The following is a 17,962-nucleotide window of genomic DNA, read 5'->3' as shown; positions in this document are numbered from 1 at the left end:
CACATCTTGCCAATTGCCAATTCTCTTTACCTGGATTATCCATGAACCTACTCACTACTCCCACTGCATGTGCAATATTTGACCTTGTCCATACCATAGCATACATGAGAGAACCTATCGCTGCATATGGAACTTTAGACATATAGGCTATTTCCTCTTGTGTCTTGGAGACATAATATCCTTGGTTAGTTTTAAGTGACTAGCCAAAGGTGTGGATACAGATTTTGCATCTTGCATTGCAACCCTTTCCAGTACCTTCTTAATATAATCCTCTTGAGTTAGTTTTAGTGTCTTCTTTGTCCTGTCCCTTGAAATCTTCATACCAAGTATTCACTTTGCAATACCTAAATGTTTCATTGAAAAAGACGTAGAAAGCTCCTCTTAGGTCTTTAATGTCCTGCATGTTAGCACTTACAATCACCATGTCATCAACATACAACATTAGGATGATGAACTTCCCATCTCCCAAGTTCTTTGTGTAAACGCAGTGATCTGAGTTGCATCTTATGAATCCATTGGAAAGGGGGAAGGGGAAACACACCCAGCACACTCCAAGCTTGCCTCTCTATAGCCCAGGGAATATCCGACACCGTTAACCACACGAAAATTCACACACACGTAGACTTTTCTATAAAACTCTACTACAAGGCTCGCCTTTGAGCATCATCGACTACACACACTCACACATAAACACCTCAGCACCACTAATCCAACATCATACCATCACCCACTATGAACACACTCAAACCAGGAGGCCACACATGCCTCGACCGCACCCAGATAGCTCACCAATCTCCCTCTCTCTCTCTCACACACACACACACACAATCCCGGAGCCAATGCTACCATAGGCAAATGGCAAAAGATGAGACACGGATGAAATTGATGGCAAACTCGACAAAAAACACAAACCCACTATGTATCACATAAAAACAATCAAATACAATGATGGCATTAACCAAGTGGCTGCTCTAGTGCAATCCTTGATGGCCCCTCGACTCATTCAAAGGCAGCCCGTAGGTAGCCCTCGTCCTCCTCCAGCTTGGCAACTCATCCAGGCAATGACGCCACACTATGTAGATGTCGCTCCTTTTCCCATCACAAGCCCTAACGGATATCTCCTGCACTTGTACTCCCTCCAAAGAGCCAAAGAGTAGCCCACCTTTAGCTATTTATGCCATGGTACTGGCCTCCCCGCATGTAGAGCTATTGGCCACCTTTCTGTAATAGCATTCCTCCTGTATCCCATGCAGCTCGCTCTCCTTCACCATCGTTGCATCCCTGATGTGGTTCTCCTGTTTTCAACTCTCCTTCCTTACCTCAACAAGCATGGACAGACCCTTGGTGCTTTGCGCGACCTCCCCTTCCTTTGTTGGCTGCCTTTGCTAAAGTTAGTCCCCCTTTAGTCCCTTCAATTGCGTTGGAGTTTTTTGAAGCTCCCCTGGCTTCACATGCTCGTCAAGGCCCTCGCGGCCCCTCTTCAGTGCTCTTAAAATCCAGACAAGACTCGAGACCTTCTCCCTCTCTTTCTGTAGCGCTGGCTGCCCTTCAACAACTCCTCCCCCATAATCCTCGTGCCGTCTTTGGCGGCTCTCTCTCTTTCAGCCTTCTTTCTCTAGCCACCTGCCCGAGCTTCAACTCCCTTCCTCTAAACTGGCCCTGCAGTTTCATTTTTAGCCCTCCCAGCTCTTGCAAGAGCGGCCCTTGCAAAGTCTTTTGCGTAGCAAACAAGCCCCTTGGTGATCATCTTTGAGCCTCTCCCTCTTGGGCATCCAACCTACCCCCCTCACATCGCTGGCCCCTCCATCTGTACTCGCTTTCAAACGCCCGGTTCTTTACCACAACTCGCCTTCCGAGGTGGCGCCCTTGCACTGCAAGTTTTCATGCAGCCCCCCATGCTCATTACTAGCTGCTCCTGCTCACGCACCCTGCCATGACCTCCGCTTTTGCCACCAGATGGCGCCCTTTCCTCATGCATACTGTAGTGCCCTCCTGCTTTGCCGGCCACTTGTCCTCTCCTTCTCATGCATTGGAGTACACTAGCACCACCACCCCGTCTACAACAACGGTTTTTTTTTCCTTCTAATTTCCAGCTTCAATCTTCACTATTGAAAAAAATACCCGCTTGGTCTTGTTTCCCACCACACTTCTCGCATGTCCGTTATGTTTCACTTTACGCCAGCTTACCCTAAAGGGCAGCATATCCACTATTCCACAAGCCACAGACAAATGGAATCCACTTTGTAGAAGGACCTCTTAGGTATAGATCTTGTCGTGAAGAAAGACTACTTGACCACTTCAATCATCATTAATCCCGAGTGATAAATCCACCATAGCGTCCGATTGGTGAGCTATGAGATATGTGCCTTCAAGCACAGAAAAAACCCTGTCAAGTAGAGTGTCTTGTACACATCTCGATCAAAATCCCATATCATAAACCTAATAGCACCTGTACCCAGTATCTCTTGTCCCATGCACAACCTTATGATATAAACACTTGCTCCTGTCACCTGTGATAGCAAGAAACAATTGTAGTTTCTACTAGAGAGTGCTCCATCTAGGTGTTCCTGTCCCTTGACTGCATCAAATACTCGCTCAATGTCCCTGTCATTTGCATTCAAACTACCATGCATGGGCTTCATGCACTTCCATAGGCCGACCATCTTCAGTTGTACCATCATTGCCGAACCCCTTATTGAGCATTCATGCTCAACCATAATATTATTTAGATAGGAGATAATTGCATATTGATACTTTGTATGTAGATAAGCAGTAGATAGATAGAGAGATATTTTATTAGCTCTAGAATCCCCCCGGACCAAACGAAAAGGCATGAGATGCCCCATGCATGACCTCAGCTCCACCAGGATCAAATTGATGGCATTGAGAACAACCACCTATCTGTAAAATATGTGTGAGCAATATATCCTCGACACCCACAAAACTGTAAACAAGCCTCTCTGGTAGCCTCCTATAGCATGGTTCTTTAATAACCTATATCCATACGCATGCTTGATACCCAAAATGAGCGTATACACCCACATTTGAAGCAATTGCATCACTTGAAATCATTTCTCCCTTTGCTAGAGGGCTCTCCATAACATAATCTGCATCCAAAGAGCTTTGCAAACGGTGCAAAACTCCTTGTAAAGCAACCTTCAAAAGTATATCTATCAACAACATGCCACCAATCTTCGACACCCTATCATCCCGAAGCAAAAGAGAGGGTTGTCCAACCCCCTGGTCCACACAAGGTATCTCTATACCTGTCTCATGCTATTGTGTGACCACCTCATCTACATGCATAATATCGTAAATATCATACCTTGAGGAAGTGGAGTCCGTCTCTCATTTGCTATCTCCATTGAAAGAGCTGCCGCCACCTGACTCATGCTCTTCTCCTGTCTCTGAATATGGAATCTCGTCCATCACTACTGCTTCAACCTCATCAACCAATTTCACTTGTCGGCCATGAGCACACTTCCCAGGGATTTAACCATCCATAGTTGAATTTGCCAACATATTTCCCTGGCTTGGAACCATCAGCACCTCTTCAACCACTAGATCTTTCTGTTGAGAGAGAGAGAGACACTACAACACTACATGGAGATATCGACGCGCGTATATCGACGAAATTAGAGGACGTCGATATATGCATCGCAATGTGCGTCGATATACACGTGGAAAGGCTTTATTTCCCATGCGTATAGCGACGCAAAAAAATTTGGGGAAAAAAAGAGAAACCCGCGAGCAGCAGGGGCCATTTTCACCGGCGCTCTGCTCAAATCTTGGCCTCCACCTGCTGCGCAGGTATTATGTCCCCCCCCAACCCCTCTCTCTCTCTCTCTCTCTCTCTCTCTCTCTCTCTCTCTCTCTCTCACTCAACGGTGTGTGTGTGTGTGTGTGTGTGTGTGTGTGTGTGTGTGAGAGAGAGAGAGAGAGAGAGAGAGAGAGAGCGGTGTGTGTGTGTGTGTAGGAAAGAGAGAGAGAGAGAGAGAGAGAGAGAGAGAGAGAGAGAGAGAGAGAGAGAGAGAGAGAGCGGTGTGTGTGTGTGTGTGTAGGAAAGAGAGAGAGAGAGAGATAGAGAGAGAGAGAGAGCGGTGTGTGTGTCTAGGAAAGAGAGAGAGAGAGAGAGGTGTGTGTGTGTGTGTAGGAAAGAGAGAGAGAGAGAGAGAGAGAGAGAGAGAGAGAGAGAGAGAGAGAGAGAGAGGTGTGTGTGTGTGTGTGTGTGTGTGTGTAGGAAAGAGAGAGAGAGAGAGAGAGAGAGAGAGAGAGAGAGAGAGAGAGAGAGAGAGAGAGAGAGAGAAATGTGTGTGTGTAGGTAATCAAAGAGAGAGAGAGAGAGATAGAGAATTAATGTATGCTTAGGAAATAAAAATTAAAGAAAAATAATTCAAGAGAGAAATGAAATGAAATGTTATATTAACGTCTTCGAAAGGCCAAAGTGACCTATGAGACATGAGACAAGAAAGTTACAATGTGATGGATCTGATACAATGTCAGAGTAAGAAGATGACAAAATAAAATATTATGGAATCCTAAACTGTTGGGTATGGACTAAACGACTAAACCAGCTAGCTGGGATAGGTAGATCATAGGAGATCCAGCAGTTGTCGCTGGCGGATCTCATCAATCTCCTCCATGGTCAGTAGTCTGACCGGGCGTTATGCATGTCGAGCCAAAGTGACCTAGCCAGATCCTCTAATGCAGCCTCTGTCGATGTTGTGTAGTCCTCCGTAGTCGTGGACGTCTAGATCTCCCTAGCTCAGTCGCTCGTTCGATCAGTAGAGAGATAGGGAAGTAGAGAGAGAGAGAGAGAGAGAGAGAGAGAGAGAGAGAGAGAGAGAGAGAGAGAGAGAGAGAGAGAGAGAGAGAGAGAGAGAGAGAGAGATAGGAAATAGCTAGAGAGATAGAGAAAGAGAGTTATATATATATATATATATATATATATATATATATATATATATATATATAGAGAGAGAGAGAGAGAGAGAGAGAGAGAGAGAGAGAGAGAGGTAAGTAGAGACAGAGAGAGAGATAGGAAATAGAGAGATAGAGAAAGATAGTTTTATATATATATATATATATATATATATAGAGAGAGAGAGAGAGAGAGGTAGGGAAGTGAAGAGCGAGACAGAGAGAGAGAGAGAGAGAGAGAGAGAGAGAGAGAGAGAGAGAGAGAGATAGGAAAATAAGGAAATAGAGAGAGAAAGAGAGATAGCGAGAGCGAGATCGAGAGAGAGAGAGAGAGAGAGAGAGAGAGAGAGAGAGAGAGAGAGAGAGAGAGAGAGAGAGAGAGAGAGAGACAGAGAGAAAGAGAGATAGCGAGAGTGAGATCGAGAGAGAAAGAGAGATCGAGATCGCTTTTTTGAGCAAGAACCATGCAAGGCTTCTGAATCTTTCTCAAGTTGCTCATCCATCTCCACATTATCTTCTGGCTTGGACATGGAGGCCCCGTCCGGTTTACAATTAGGTAGAAAACTTTCATTGGGCTGAGAACTTCCATTGCTTGTGCATGTGGTGAAAAAAACACCAGGATGGGCATAATATCCTTGGAAAAACCTGTGCAAAAAATTGCAAACAGACGGAACATTACAAAAATGACAAAAATGGTCATGCCTTAATATATGATTCATCAAGTGCGGAATTTGAAAGCTTTCTCTGATAGGCTACCTCGGAATGGAGGCAGGTGGGTTCGTAGACAGAGAAGAAACTATGGAACTAAAAGAGGCAAAGGGGTTTTGCATGCTACATGCATTGCCATGTACACCTGGGAGTGCACGTATGTGTCTACCCATATAAGATTTGACCAATAAAGACGAGATTTTGACCCGGTGGTCCTGATCTCCGTACACCTCTGGACCGAGGTGTACGGAGATTGGGCAAGACTAGAGAATGCGAGGTAGTTTACATTGTGAGGAGTGTATATATATATATATATATATATATATATATATATATATATAAATTAAACAACATTCATAATCATTGTAGATGGCAACGTCATCAACTAATATGGAGGAAAAGATTGCATGCTCGTCCACGCTCTACAAGTATCAAATCTTGCGCAAGCGTAGGATATGTAATGAGCATGTGCACAAGTACAGAGAGTTTGCTAGAGAAACCGTACAGAATCTGCGATACGACTCCTACGGAACGGGCATTGATTTCCGTGACATAGCACCTACATTTGAGAGAGAGAGAAAAAAGATTATGCGTGAAGGTCCGACCAATATAGAGCCACGGATGGAAGCAGAAAAGGGCTTACAGACAAAAGACGACGGCATGGAGGAGATGCTGGATGCCTTCTTCCAGACAAGTGAGGAGAACGCGAACGAAGCAGCACCAGAAGCCGTGCGCCTATTTTCTGAAGACATGTTGAGGAAGTTGGCACGTCAACCAATCTATGAAGGCGCCAAAATATCTGTGCTTCGTACTTGTCTGGCGTTTTTGAATCTTCAGTCAGTGTACGGGTGGTCAGATGCAAGCGTCACTGCTTTGTTTAGGTACGTAATTGACAAAAGAGATTTTCCGATTGCAACGGTGATGTGCTCGGAGAGCTTTTTAATTTAATGTGGCTTAAACAAGTTATTGCAGGAGCAACTTCTCCCGGCTGGCAATGAAATGCCCCCCTCCAGGCCAGACGCAAAGCAACTTCTGACCTTAGTTGGCTTGGACTACAACAAGATTCATGCATGTCCAAATGATTGCATTATTTTTTGCAATGAAATCGCAGATTGTCTGTCGTGTCCTAAGTGCGGAGCAATGCGCTACAAACAAGAGGCAGTTGGCGAGACAGTGCCAGCTAAAGTGTTGCGGCATTTCCCTATTATTCGTAGGATAAAAAGCATGTTTCGTTGTGGTTCCATTGCAAAGTTGATGCGGTGGCATTCTACGAATAGATCCACTGACGCAACATTTAGGGTGCCCGCTGATTCGAAGGCTTGGAGGCACATTGAAGATACCTGGCCACATTTTAAGAGTGAACCACGCAATTTGCGTTTGGGCATGGCAATGGATGGAGTCAATCCATTTGGCTTGAGAAGCTCGTCATGGAGCACTTGGCCTGTGTGCCTTATCAATTACAACCTCCCGCCGTGGCTCGCTATCAAGAAGGGTCATTTGATTTTAAGCTTGATTGTACCTGGTAAGTTCAAGGCAAAAAACATGGATGTTTATCTAGCTCCACTAGTTGACGAGCTCCAGGAGTTATGGCATGGGATCGACATAGCAGATGCGGTTGAAACAGTAGGACAACGGCATGCAAGGATCCATGGACTTCTTATGTGGACTATGCATGATTGGCCAGGATACGGAGAAGCTTCTGGTAATGGTTATTGATTTACAAAATTCTCGCTATTCGCAAGCCCTTTGCCTTGGCCTAATTCATGCTTTGATATATGCAGGACTAACAACTTCGGGATACAAAGAGAGAGAGAGAGAGAGAGAGAGAGAGAGAGAGAGAGAGAGAGAGAGAGAGAGAGAGAGAGAGAGAGAGAGAGAGAGAGAGAGAGAGAGAGAGAGAGAGTGGTGTGTGTGTGTGTAGGAAAGAGAGAGAGAGAGAGAGAGAGTTGTGTGTGTGTGTAGGAAAGAGAGAGAGAGAGAGAGAGAAATAGAGAGAGAGAGAGAGAGAGCGAGAGAGAGAGAGAAAGAGAAGTGTGTGTGTGTGTGTAGGAAAGAGAGAGAGAGAGAGAGAGAGAGAGAGAGAGACAGAGAAATGTGTGTGTGTGCAGGTAATCAAAGAGAGAGAGAGAGAGAGAGAGATAGAGAATTAATGTATGCTTAGGAAATAAAAATTAAAGAAAAATAATTAAAGAGAGAAATGAAATGAAATGTTATATTAACATCTTCGAAAGGCCAAAGTGACCTATGAGACATGAGACAAGAAAGTTACAATGTGATGGATCTGATACAAAGTCAGAGTAATAAGATGACAAAAGAAAATATTATGGAATCCTAAACTGCTAGGTATGGACTAAACGGCTAAACCAGCTAGCTGGGATAGGTAAATGACAGGAGATCCAGCAGCTGTTGCTGGCGGATCTCATCAATCTCCTCCATGGTCATTAGTCTGACAGGGCCTTATGCATGTCGAGCCAAAGTGACCTAGCTAGATCCTCTGATGCAACCTCTGTCGATGTTGTGTAGTCCTCCGTAGTCGTGGACGTCTAGATCTCCCTAGCTCAGTCGCTCGTTCGATCAGTAGAGAGAGAGAGAGAGAGAGAGAGAGAGAGAGAGAGACAGAGAGGTAAGTAGAGAGAGAGAGAGATAGGAAATAGCTAGAGAGATCAAGAAAGAGAGTTATATATATATATATATATATAGAGAGAGAGAGAGAGAGAGAGAGAGATAGGAAATAGAGAGATAGAGAAAGAGAGTTATATGTATATATTTATTTATTTATTTATTTATTTATTTATTTATTTATTTATTTATTTATTTATTTATTTATTTATTTATTTATTTACTTTTTATACATTCATATATATATATATATATATATATTTTATACATACATATATATATATATATATATATATATAGAGAGAGAGAGAGAGAGAGAGAGAGAGAGAGAGAGAGAGAGAGAGAGAGAGAGAGAGAGAGAAAGAGAGATAGCGAGAGTGAGATCGAGAGAGAAAGAGAGATCGAGATCGCTTTTTTGAGCAATAACCATGCAAGGCTTCTGAATCTTTCTCAAGTTGCTCATCCATCTCCACATTATCTTCTGGCTTGGACATGGAGGCCCCGTCCGGTAAACAATTAGGTAGAAAACATTAATTGGGCTGAGAACATCCATGGCTTGTGCATGTGGTGAAAAAAACACCGGGATGGGCATAATATCCTTGGAAAAACCTGTGCAAAAAATTGCAAACAGACGGAACATTACAAAAATGACAAAAATGGTCATGCTTTAATATATGATTCATCAAGTGCGGCATTGGAAAGCTTTCTCTGATAGGCTACCTCGGAATGGAGGCAGGTGGGTTCGTAGACAGAGAAGAAACTATGGAACTAAAAGAGGCAAAGGGGTTTTGCCTGCTACATGCATTGCCATGTACACCTGGGAGTACACGTATGTGTCTACCCATATAGGATTTGACCAATAAAGACGAGATTTTGACCTAGTGGTCCTGATCTCCGTACACCTCTCGACTGAGGTGTATGGAGATTGGGCAAGACTAGAGAATGCGAGGGAGTTTACATTGTGAGGAGTATATATATATATATATATATATATATATATATATATATATATAATATATATATATATATATTAAAACAACATTCATAATCATTGTAGATGACAACGTCATCAACTAACATGGAGGAAACGATTGCATGCTCGTGCACGCTCTGCAAGTATCAAATCTTGCGCAAGCGTAGGATATGTAATGAGCATGTGCACAAGTACGGAGAGCTTGCTAGAGAAACCGTACAGATTCTGCGATACGACTCCTACGGAACGGGCATTGATTTCCACGACATAGCATCTACATTTGAGAGAGAGAGAAAAAAGATTATGCGTGAAGGTCCGACCAATATAGAGCCACGGATGGAAGCAGAAAAGGGCTTACAGACAAAAGACGACGGCATGGAGCAGATGCTGGATGCCTTCTTCCAGACAAGCGAGGAGAACGCGAACGAAGCAGCACCAGAAGCCGTGCGCCTATTTTCTGAAGAAATGTTGAGGAAGTTGGCATGTCAACCAATCTATGAAGGCGCCAAAATATCTGTGCTTCGTACTTGTCTGGCGTTTTGAATCTTCAGTCAGTGTACGGGTGGTCACATGCAAGCGTCACTGCTTTGTTTAGGTACGTAATTTACAAAAGAGATTTTCCGATTGCAACGGTGATGTGCTTGGAGAGCTTTTTAATTTAATGTGGCTTAAACAAGTTATTGCGGGAGCAACTTCTCCCGGCTGGCAATGAAATGCCCCCCTCCAGGCCAGACGCAAAGCAACTTCTGACCTTAGTTGGCTTGGACTACAACAAGATTCATGCATGTCCAAATGATTGCATTATTTTTTGCAATGAATTTGCAGATTGTCTATCGTGTCCTAAGTGCGGAGCAATGCGCTACAAACAAGATGCAGTTGGCGAGACAATGCCAGCTAAAGTGTTGCGGCATTTCCCTATTATTCCTAGGATAAAAAGAATGTTTCGTTGTGGTTCCATTGCAAAGTTGATGCGGTGGCATTCTACGAATAGATCCACTGACGCAACATTTAGGGTGCCCGTTGATTCGAAGGCTTGGAGGCACATTGAAGATACCTGGCCACATTTTAAGAGTGAACCATGCAATTTGCGTTTGGGCATGGCAGTGGATGGAGTCAATCCAATTGGCTTGAGAAGCTCGTCATGGAGCACTTGGCCCGTGTGCCTTATCAATTACAACCTCCCACCGTGGCTTGCTATCAAGAAGGGTCATTTGATTTTAAGCTTGATTGTATCTAGTAAGTTCAAGGCAAAAAAATGGATGTTTATCTAGCTCCACTAGTTGATGAGCTCCAGGAGTTATGGCATGGGATCAACATAGCAGATGCGGTTGAAACAGTAGGACAAAGGCATGCAAGGATCCATGGACTTCTTATGTCGACTATGCATGATTGGCCAGGATACGGAGAAGCTTTTGGTAATGGTTATTGATTTACAAAATTCTCGCTATTCGCAAGCCCTTTGCCTTGGCCTAATTCATGCTTTGATATATGCAGGACTAACAACTTCGGGATACAATGCATGTCCAATTTGCGGGCAGTCTTTGGATGTGCGCTATTCTACCTCTCTTCGAAAGACAATTTATCAAGGCCACCACCGTTATCTTCCAGATGGCCATCACTTGCGCGAAGGCCAGCTTGGTCGCGTCGAATGTCGTCCTATGCATGTACAAGAGTGGCATCGCCCATGGGAGCAACATGAGGGGCAACCTGTTCCAGGAATGAAACGTTTGTCCATTCTCCAGACGTTGCCGTACTGGGGTGATCTACTAATTAACCATTTGCTGGATCCAATGCATATATTCAAGAATGTCGGAGAGCTCCTCTGGAAGACAATCATGGGAATGAAAGACAATCGAGCTTCACGAGATGTTTTGCAGTCGGTTGGAAAGATGCCAAAGATGTGGCCTTTCACCAATGCATCTGGTCAAACAAAAATTCCAAGAGCTCCATGGGTATTGCTAAAAAACGAAGAGCGACAAGTGAAAAGGGTGATTTCAGAGTTCAAGACGCCAACAGGATATATGCGATGTCTCAAGACAGCATTCACCCGTGACGATCAACTGTCAGGGTTGAAATCGCACGACTGGCATAAGTTCTTGCAATTCATTCTTCCAATTGCGATCAAGGGGTGTTTAACGGAGGAAGTGCGGACCTACATATACAAGATTTCAGAGCTAGTGCGGTGGATCTCTTCCAAGGAGATATGGGAGGAATCTACTGCAGTCGCAAGGGCTAACTCCATTGAGGAAGTTTGCATGATTGAGAAGTATCTACCTACGAGCTGCCTAACTATCCAAATGCACTTGCTCGTCCATGTAGTAGATGAGGTTGCAGTGGCAGGTACAGTCCACAGCCGTTGGATGTTCTTTCTAGAGCGGTTCATGAAAACACTTAAGGGTTTTGTTCTCCAAAAAGCGCGTCCAGAGGGGAGCATGGTAGAAGGATGGCTGGTGCAAGAGTCTCTTGTATTGATGACCGAATTTCTATCCGTTTCTGACCCAGAAATGCCTCGACTGTGGAGCGATGAGGAGGATGCAAGACTGGTGGGAGGGGAGCCGCAAGGGCAAGGGGTGCTGAAGAAAATGAACCTGGCCATGCATGCAAGAAAAGATCATGAGGTTTTGTATACTAAATTTAGCGCCGATGCAAAAATGGCTTGAAAGGTACGAAGAAGAGAAATAGAGACGCAATCTAGAGCGACAGGATTTCAGGCGAAGTCGAACGACTAGAGGCTTACCCTTGCCAGACTATCTCGCTCCTCTACCTGAATTCCCTACAATGGCATGGTTGGACAAGACAGTGACAGCAGCTCCACAAATCAGAGAACCCATAACTCTAGAAGAGGAAGAGCTGGCTATTGGATGTGATTGGAAGTATCATACATACATGGCATTGTAGTCGCATGGAAAGCATTTCAGAACACAACAAATTGATAGTGGAAGAAACACGTTTGACAGTGGGGTAATGGTTAGTTTCATGCAAAAGAGCAGGGCCAGTGCTAGAGACACAAATGAGAGCACTAGCAACATGGATTATTGTGGTCTGGTGTCAGATATATTGAAAGAAAGCTTCAGGCGGTTTGAGATGTTTTTGTAGGATGTGAAGTGGTTCAAGGTGATTACTTATGGTTGCAATGCAACGGTACGCAGAGATGGAAACAAACTTGTGCAAAAAGATTCTACAAAGACTTGGACAGATGTGAGCGACACATTTGCTCTCCCCGAACATTGCGAGCAAGTGGTCTTTGTACCGGACCCTCGAGAGCGACAATGGTGGTTTGTGGTTCAGGTTGTGAAGGAGTACGAGTGGAAGTGCGACGCGAGAGAGAGTGCAAGAAGAAGAGCACGACGATATGGTGAACTCGCTCTACTGTAATGTGTAGAGCATAGTGAGTTCTTATTAGGTTTTTACAAAAGAATATGTGTACATACCTGGCGGCCCGCCCACTTACCTGGGCGACCACATTGGGCTTTATACCCCAACAACCTCCCACTTAAATTCCAATGTGGTACTTCAAGTGTGAGAGAAGCTACTATACAAGCTAATATACAAGAGATGTAGAGAAGTGATGTACTACCCTACACCTAAGTGCTTGCGAAAATGTGCAAAGCTCTCTGAGGGAAGTCCTTTTGTGAGTAGATCAGCAGGATTTTTTGTGGTGTGAACTTTGACAAGCTGAAGTTGCTTATCCTCGAGCATTTCCCTGATGAAATGATACTTCACATCCACATGGTTTGTCTTTGAGTGATAAACTGGATTGCGAGCCAATTGTATAGCACTTTGACTATCACAATATAACACAGGCATCTCTTCTTTGATTCCCAAATCTATTACTAGTAGATTAAGCCAAATTGATTCTTTGCATGCCTCTGATGCTGCAACATATTCAGCCTCTGTAGTAGACTGAGTAACACAATCTTATAATCTAGAATGCCATGATACTGCTCCACCAGCCAATGTAAAGACATACCCTGACGTAGACCTTCGGTTGTCTAAGTCACCTGCATAATCTGACTCTGTAAAACCCTTTACACTTAGCTCCTGACTCCCATAGCATATTCGCATACTCTTTGTAGCTTTCAGGTATCTCAATATTTGTTTCACTGCCTTCCAATGTTTCTTGCCTGGGTTTGACATGTATCGACTTACTACTCCCACTGCAAATGCAATGTCTGGGCGAGTAGCAATCATTGCATACATCAAAATACCCACTACAGACGCATATGGAATCTTATCCATTTCAGCCTGTTCTTCCTCAGACACAGGACAATCTTGTTTGCTAAGTTTCACATATGGTGGCAATGGAACACTCAGTGCCTTTCCCTTCTCCATATTGAAACGTTCCAAAACCTTGTCAATATAATCTGTTTGAGATAACCAAATCAACTTCTTTGATCTGTCTCTCTCAATGCGCATACCAAGTATATGACTTGCCTCACCCATGTCTTTCATGTCAAACGATTTTTCCATCTTTGACTTCAAAGCTGAAATTTCTTCCAAGTGCTTGCAAGCAATCAACATGTCATCCACATACAAAATAAGGATCGGCCAACTACCATCCTTAGCCTTCTTTGTATATAGACAGTGATCAAACTCACTACGTTTGTAGCCGTGAGAAAGCATAAACTTGTGGAATTTATGGTACCATGCCCTCGGTGATTGTTTTAAGCCATAAAGACTCTTTAACAACTGGCATACCCAATCTTCCTTGCCTTTCTCAACAAACCCTTATGGCTGCTGCATGTAAATTTCCACATCTAAATCACCATGCAAGAACGCTGTCTTGACATCCATTTGGTGCAACACCAAATCTAATATGGCAACCAATGCAAGAAAGCATCTCAATGTAGTCATCTTGACCACCGGAGAGAAGACTTCATCAAAGTCAATGCCTTGTTCTTGCGTAAAGCCCTTGGAAACAAGCCTTGCTTTGTACTTTGGCTGACTATCATGAGCGGGGATCTTATACCTGTAAACCCATTTACAAGGTAGAGCCTTTTTTCCCTGTGGTAATTTAACTAGCTTCCATGTCTTGTTTTTATGCAGAGCTGTCATCTTTGACTGCATGGCCAATTGCCAATTCTCGGAGTCCTTCATTTGCACTGCTTCCTTGTAACATGAAGGCTCATTGCAATCAGTCAACATGACATAGTTCATAGATGGAACAAACCTATCAGGAGGTCGCGTGACACGTCCAGATCTACGCACAATAGGTGGCTCAGGCTCACCCACAACCTGTGGGTCCACTCTATCCTGTCCTTGCTCCTCTTGAGCCCTGAAATTTTGTCTTGCACGTGCAGGTCCATCTTCTTGGAAGACAACTCTTCTAATCTCCTCAACCCTCTCTGGTTTAGAATGATATTTGGATTCATTAAAGTGAACATCATTGCTGCGGACAACCTTTCTGGATTTGGGATCCCAAAGTCTGTACCCCATCTCACCAGAATTAACATAGCCTAGAAAGATGCACTTTCTACTCTTTGGCTCAAGTTTGTTCCTAAATTCCTTTGGAACGTGAGTATATGCCTCACAGCCAAAGACTCTGAGATGCTTGTATGAGGGCATTTTGCCCGACCATACCATCTCTGGCACTGAATCCTTCTGCAAAACCTTGCTAGGAGATCTATTTACAAGATGAACAGCTATTGATACAGCTTCAGCCCAAAACCCATTTGGCAGCTGTGCATTAGACAACATAATTCTGACCTTCTCTTGTATGGTCCTATTCATCCTCTCAGCAACACCATTTTCAGGAGGATTGTAAGGAGCAGTAAGTTCACGTTTTATACCTTTTGACTCACAAAAGTCCTGAAAGGCCTTTGAAACATACTCTCCACCATTGTCAGTGCGTAAGCATTTAAGCTTCTTGCCACTCTAATTCTCCACAAGTGTCACAAATGTTTTGAAAGCACTAAACGCTTCATCCTTGTGCTTGAGAAAGTAAACCCATACTTTCCTCGAGTAATCATCTATAAATGTCATAAAGTAAGAAGCTCCCCCTAGAGATAGGTTAGGCATAGGTCCACACAAATCGCTATGAACAAGTGCCAACTGTGTATCTCTTCTACTGCTTCTATGCTTATGTGGCTGCTGTGTTTGCTTACCATACAGACAATGTTCACAGAATTCAAAATCATTAAATGAAAATCCACGAAAATAACCAGAACAAGACAAGATTTCCATTCCCTTCTTGGACATATGTCCTAACCGGCTATGCCACAAAGAAACGTTCGGTTGCTCGGTTACATTGATTACATTTTTAGAGACATTTGATACATAAATCATGTAAAGTCCTCCAGACTTTACTCCATGTGCTACTGTCATAGAACCCTTGGATATCTTCCACATGTTCTATCCAAAAGTGGTGACGTAGCCAGCATCATCAAGTAAACCTGTGCTGATCAAGCTCTTTGTAATTGCGAGAACATGTCTCACATTCTTGAGCGTGAAAGAAGAGCCATTCTGAAACTTCAATTGAACATCTCCAACACCTAAGATCTCACATGTCTTCCCATTGCCTAGCCGAACATGATCTTTAGTGGTCACATAAGAAGTAAACCACTCCTTGTTTGGAGACACATGAAGTGATGCCCCTAAGTCTATAATCCAGTCACTCAATGCATTTCCATCAGATGCTGTAAGAAGAGCTGAGTCCATTGTATTCTTCAAGAAGTAGATGTCTCTTGACACTAGACTCATCCTCTACAACAGTGTTTGTCACATTTATTTCTTGAATCTTCACTGAGGACTTGTTCTTCTCACCATGGTCTTCAGCTTTCTCTTTGCCTTTTTCTGCTTTCCATTCTCTGCAGTCTCTTTTCATGTGACGCTTCTTGCCACAATGGTAGCATTCTATGTCACTCTTGCCTTTAGCACTGCGGGACTTGCTACGAGACTGATTCCTCTTTCCACCTTTGTACTTTTCTTTGGTCCTTCCCCTGACAACTAAGGCTGTTCCTTTGCCTTTGTCCATTGTCTTTCTATTGGTTTCTTCAGTAAGAAGACTTCATTCTACACCTGCTATGTTCAAACCATCTGGAGGTGCAAAATTACTCAAAGTTGAGCGAAAAGTGTCCCAACTTTCCGGCAATGTGATCAACAGGAACATAGCTCTAACAGGTTCATCAAACTTGACACCTTGAGCTGACAACTGACTATAGATTGTGTTGAATTCATTCATATGATTGGACATAGGTGTCCCTTCTTTCATCTTCAAGTCAACAAGCTTCTTAAGCCAGTATACCTGTGAAGCTGCACTCTGCTTCTCATAAAGATCACTCAGCTTTAACCATGCTTGATAAGCCGACATCTCGTCTGCTACATTGAAGTAAACGCTTTCTGCCAAAGTCAGCAGAATGGTAGAAAGTGCCTATTTATCCATTTCGCTCCATTCATCTTCGTCCATATCTTCTGGTTTTATCCCCTTGAGCTTTATAGGTTATATCTACTTCTTTTGTACCAACACGTGCCAAATCTGCTTCTTCCACAATGGGAAATTGGTTCCATCCAGCTTCTTGATATTGTAAAGAGCAGTGTCCTGTGATCCAGCCATAGCTACGCTTCACAGTAGTTTACTTTTTTTTTCTTTTGGGAAAAATTCGACAGAGTTTCCCCTGTAAATTGACCTCTGAACCAATATCAACCTGTCAAATGAACCAAGAAAGCTTCAGATTCTGCAAAAATTTTGGCAGAGTCTCCTTTGTAAAATGGCTCTGGTGTACTAAAAACAGACCAAAAAACAGGTCAAAAAACACTGTCTCTCTGACACTGTAAGCTGCGGGTAAACCTGTCCTGCACCTGTACTGTCTCTCACTGTCCTGTCACTGTCCTGTAAGCATAGACTGCGACAATGCCTCAACGGCAATAAAGCAAAGATGCAATCCCAACTGTCTAACTCACAGTCAATACATCCTAGCTGCCTATCTAAGGGTGCTTGAGGGATCGCTCCAAGACCTGTATCACCGAAAGGATCTCAACATTCGAGAATCCCCCAGCTCAATAAAACCTCTTTCGACCCTCAACAAAGGCTGCAGTAAATCTGACAGTACATAGACTTCCCACAAAGTCATACATCCACAAATTTCCCACTGTATGATGTAACCGCTGCGGCGGTTGTTTGCTGCGTGACTCACAGCCAGTAAACCCTCAACAGACATACATCATCTCTGACAATACATCCCATGTGGAAGTACCTGCAATGTCAGGATGAAATCTGGAATATCAAGCAGCAAACACAAGCTACCTGATGAACTAGTGGATGTCGCCTACAGTCTGTGTGTAGATGCGCCCGTGTCGTATGTGACACACCTCCAAGAACTGTGAGCCGTCCTTCGATGTGTAGACAGCCACAAATCAACACTCTAGGAGTGTCGATATCCTCAGCACCTGCAGTCGTAGGCCGAAAAACCCCAAATTTGCAGAGTCGGATCTACACCCACTGAGACCACGTAGTAGAAAATGGCCTGCGCAGACCTTTGTCGAAGCCGAACGGTGGCCGAGATGACTAGATTTGGGGCCGTGTCTTCGCCTGTCGAATTTCACTCCAATCGGAGTTGGTGACTCTAGCCTCCTGCAGTGCTGCCCCGAGCCTCGATCTGAGCTCTGATACCAGTTGAAGTAGTACGAGCGGAAGTGCAACGCGAGACAGAGTGCGAGAAGAAGAGCACGACGATATGGTGAACTCGCTCTACTGAAATGTGTAGAGCATAGTGAGTTCTTATTAGGTTTTTACAAAAGAATATG

At 43.8% G+C, this 17,962-nt stretch overlaps 1 pseudogene; it reads right to left on the bottom strand.

Moving 5' to 3' along the window:
- Nucleotides 1-2,994: 2,994 nt before the first annotated feature.
- Nucleotides 2,995-17,962, bottom strand: part of LOC147432801 (uncharacterized) — an 84,420-nt pseudogene continuing 69,452 nt past the window's right edge.

The sequence above is a fragment of the Adiantum capillus-veneris genome, chromosome 20, assembly GCF_014529385.1.
Source record: "Adiantum capillus-veneris isolate H3 chromosome 20, ASM1452938v2, whole genome shotgun sequence".
Classification (NCBI taxonomy): Eukaryota; Viridiplantae; Streptophyta; class Polypodiopsida; order Polypodiales; family Pteridaceae; genus Adiantum; species Adiantum capillus-veneris.
The sequence above is the reverse complement of the archived record's forward strand: the minus strand, read 5'-3'. Positions and strand labels throughout refer to the sequence as shown.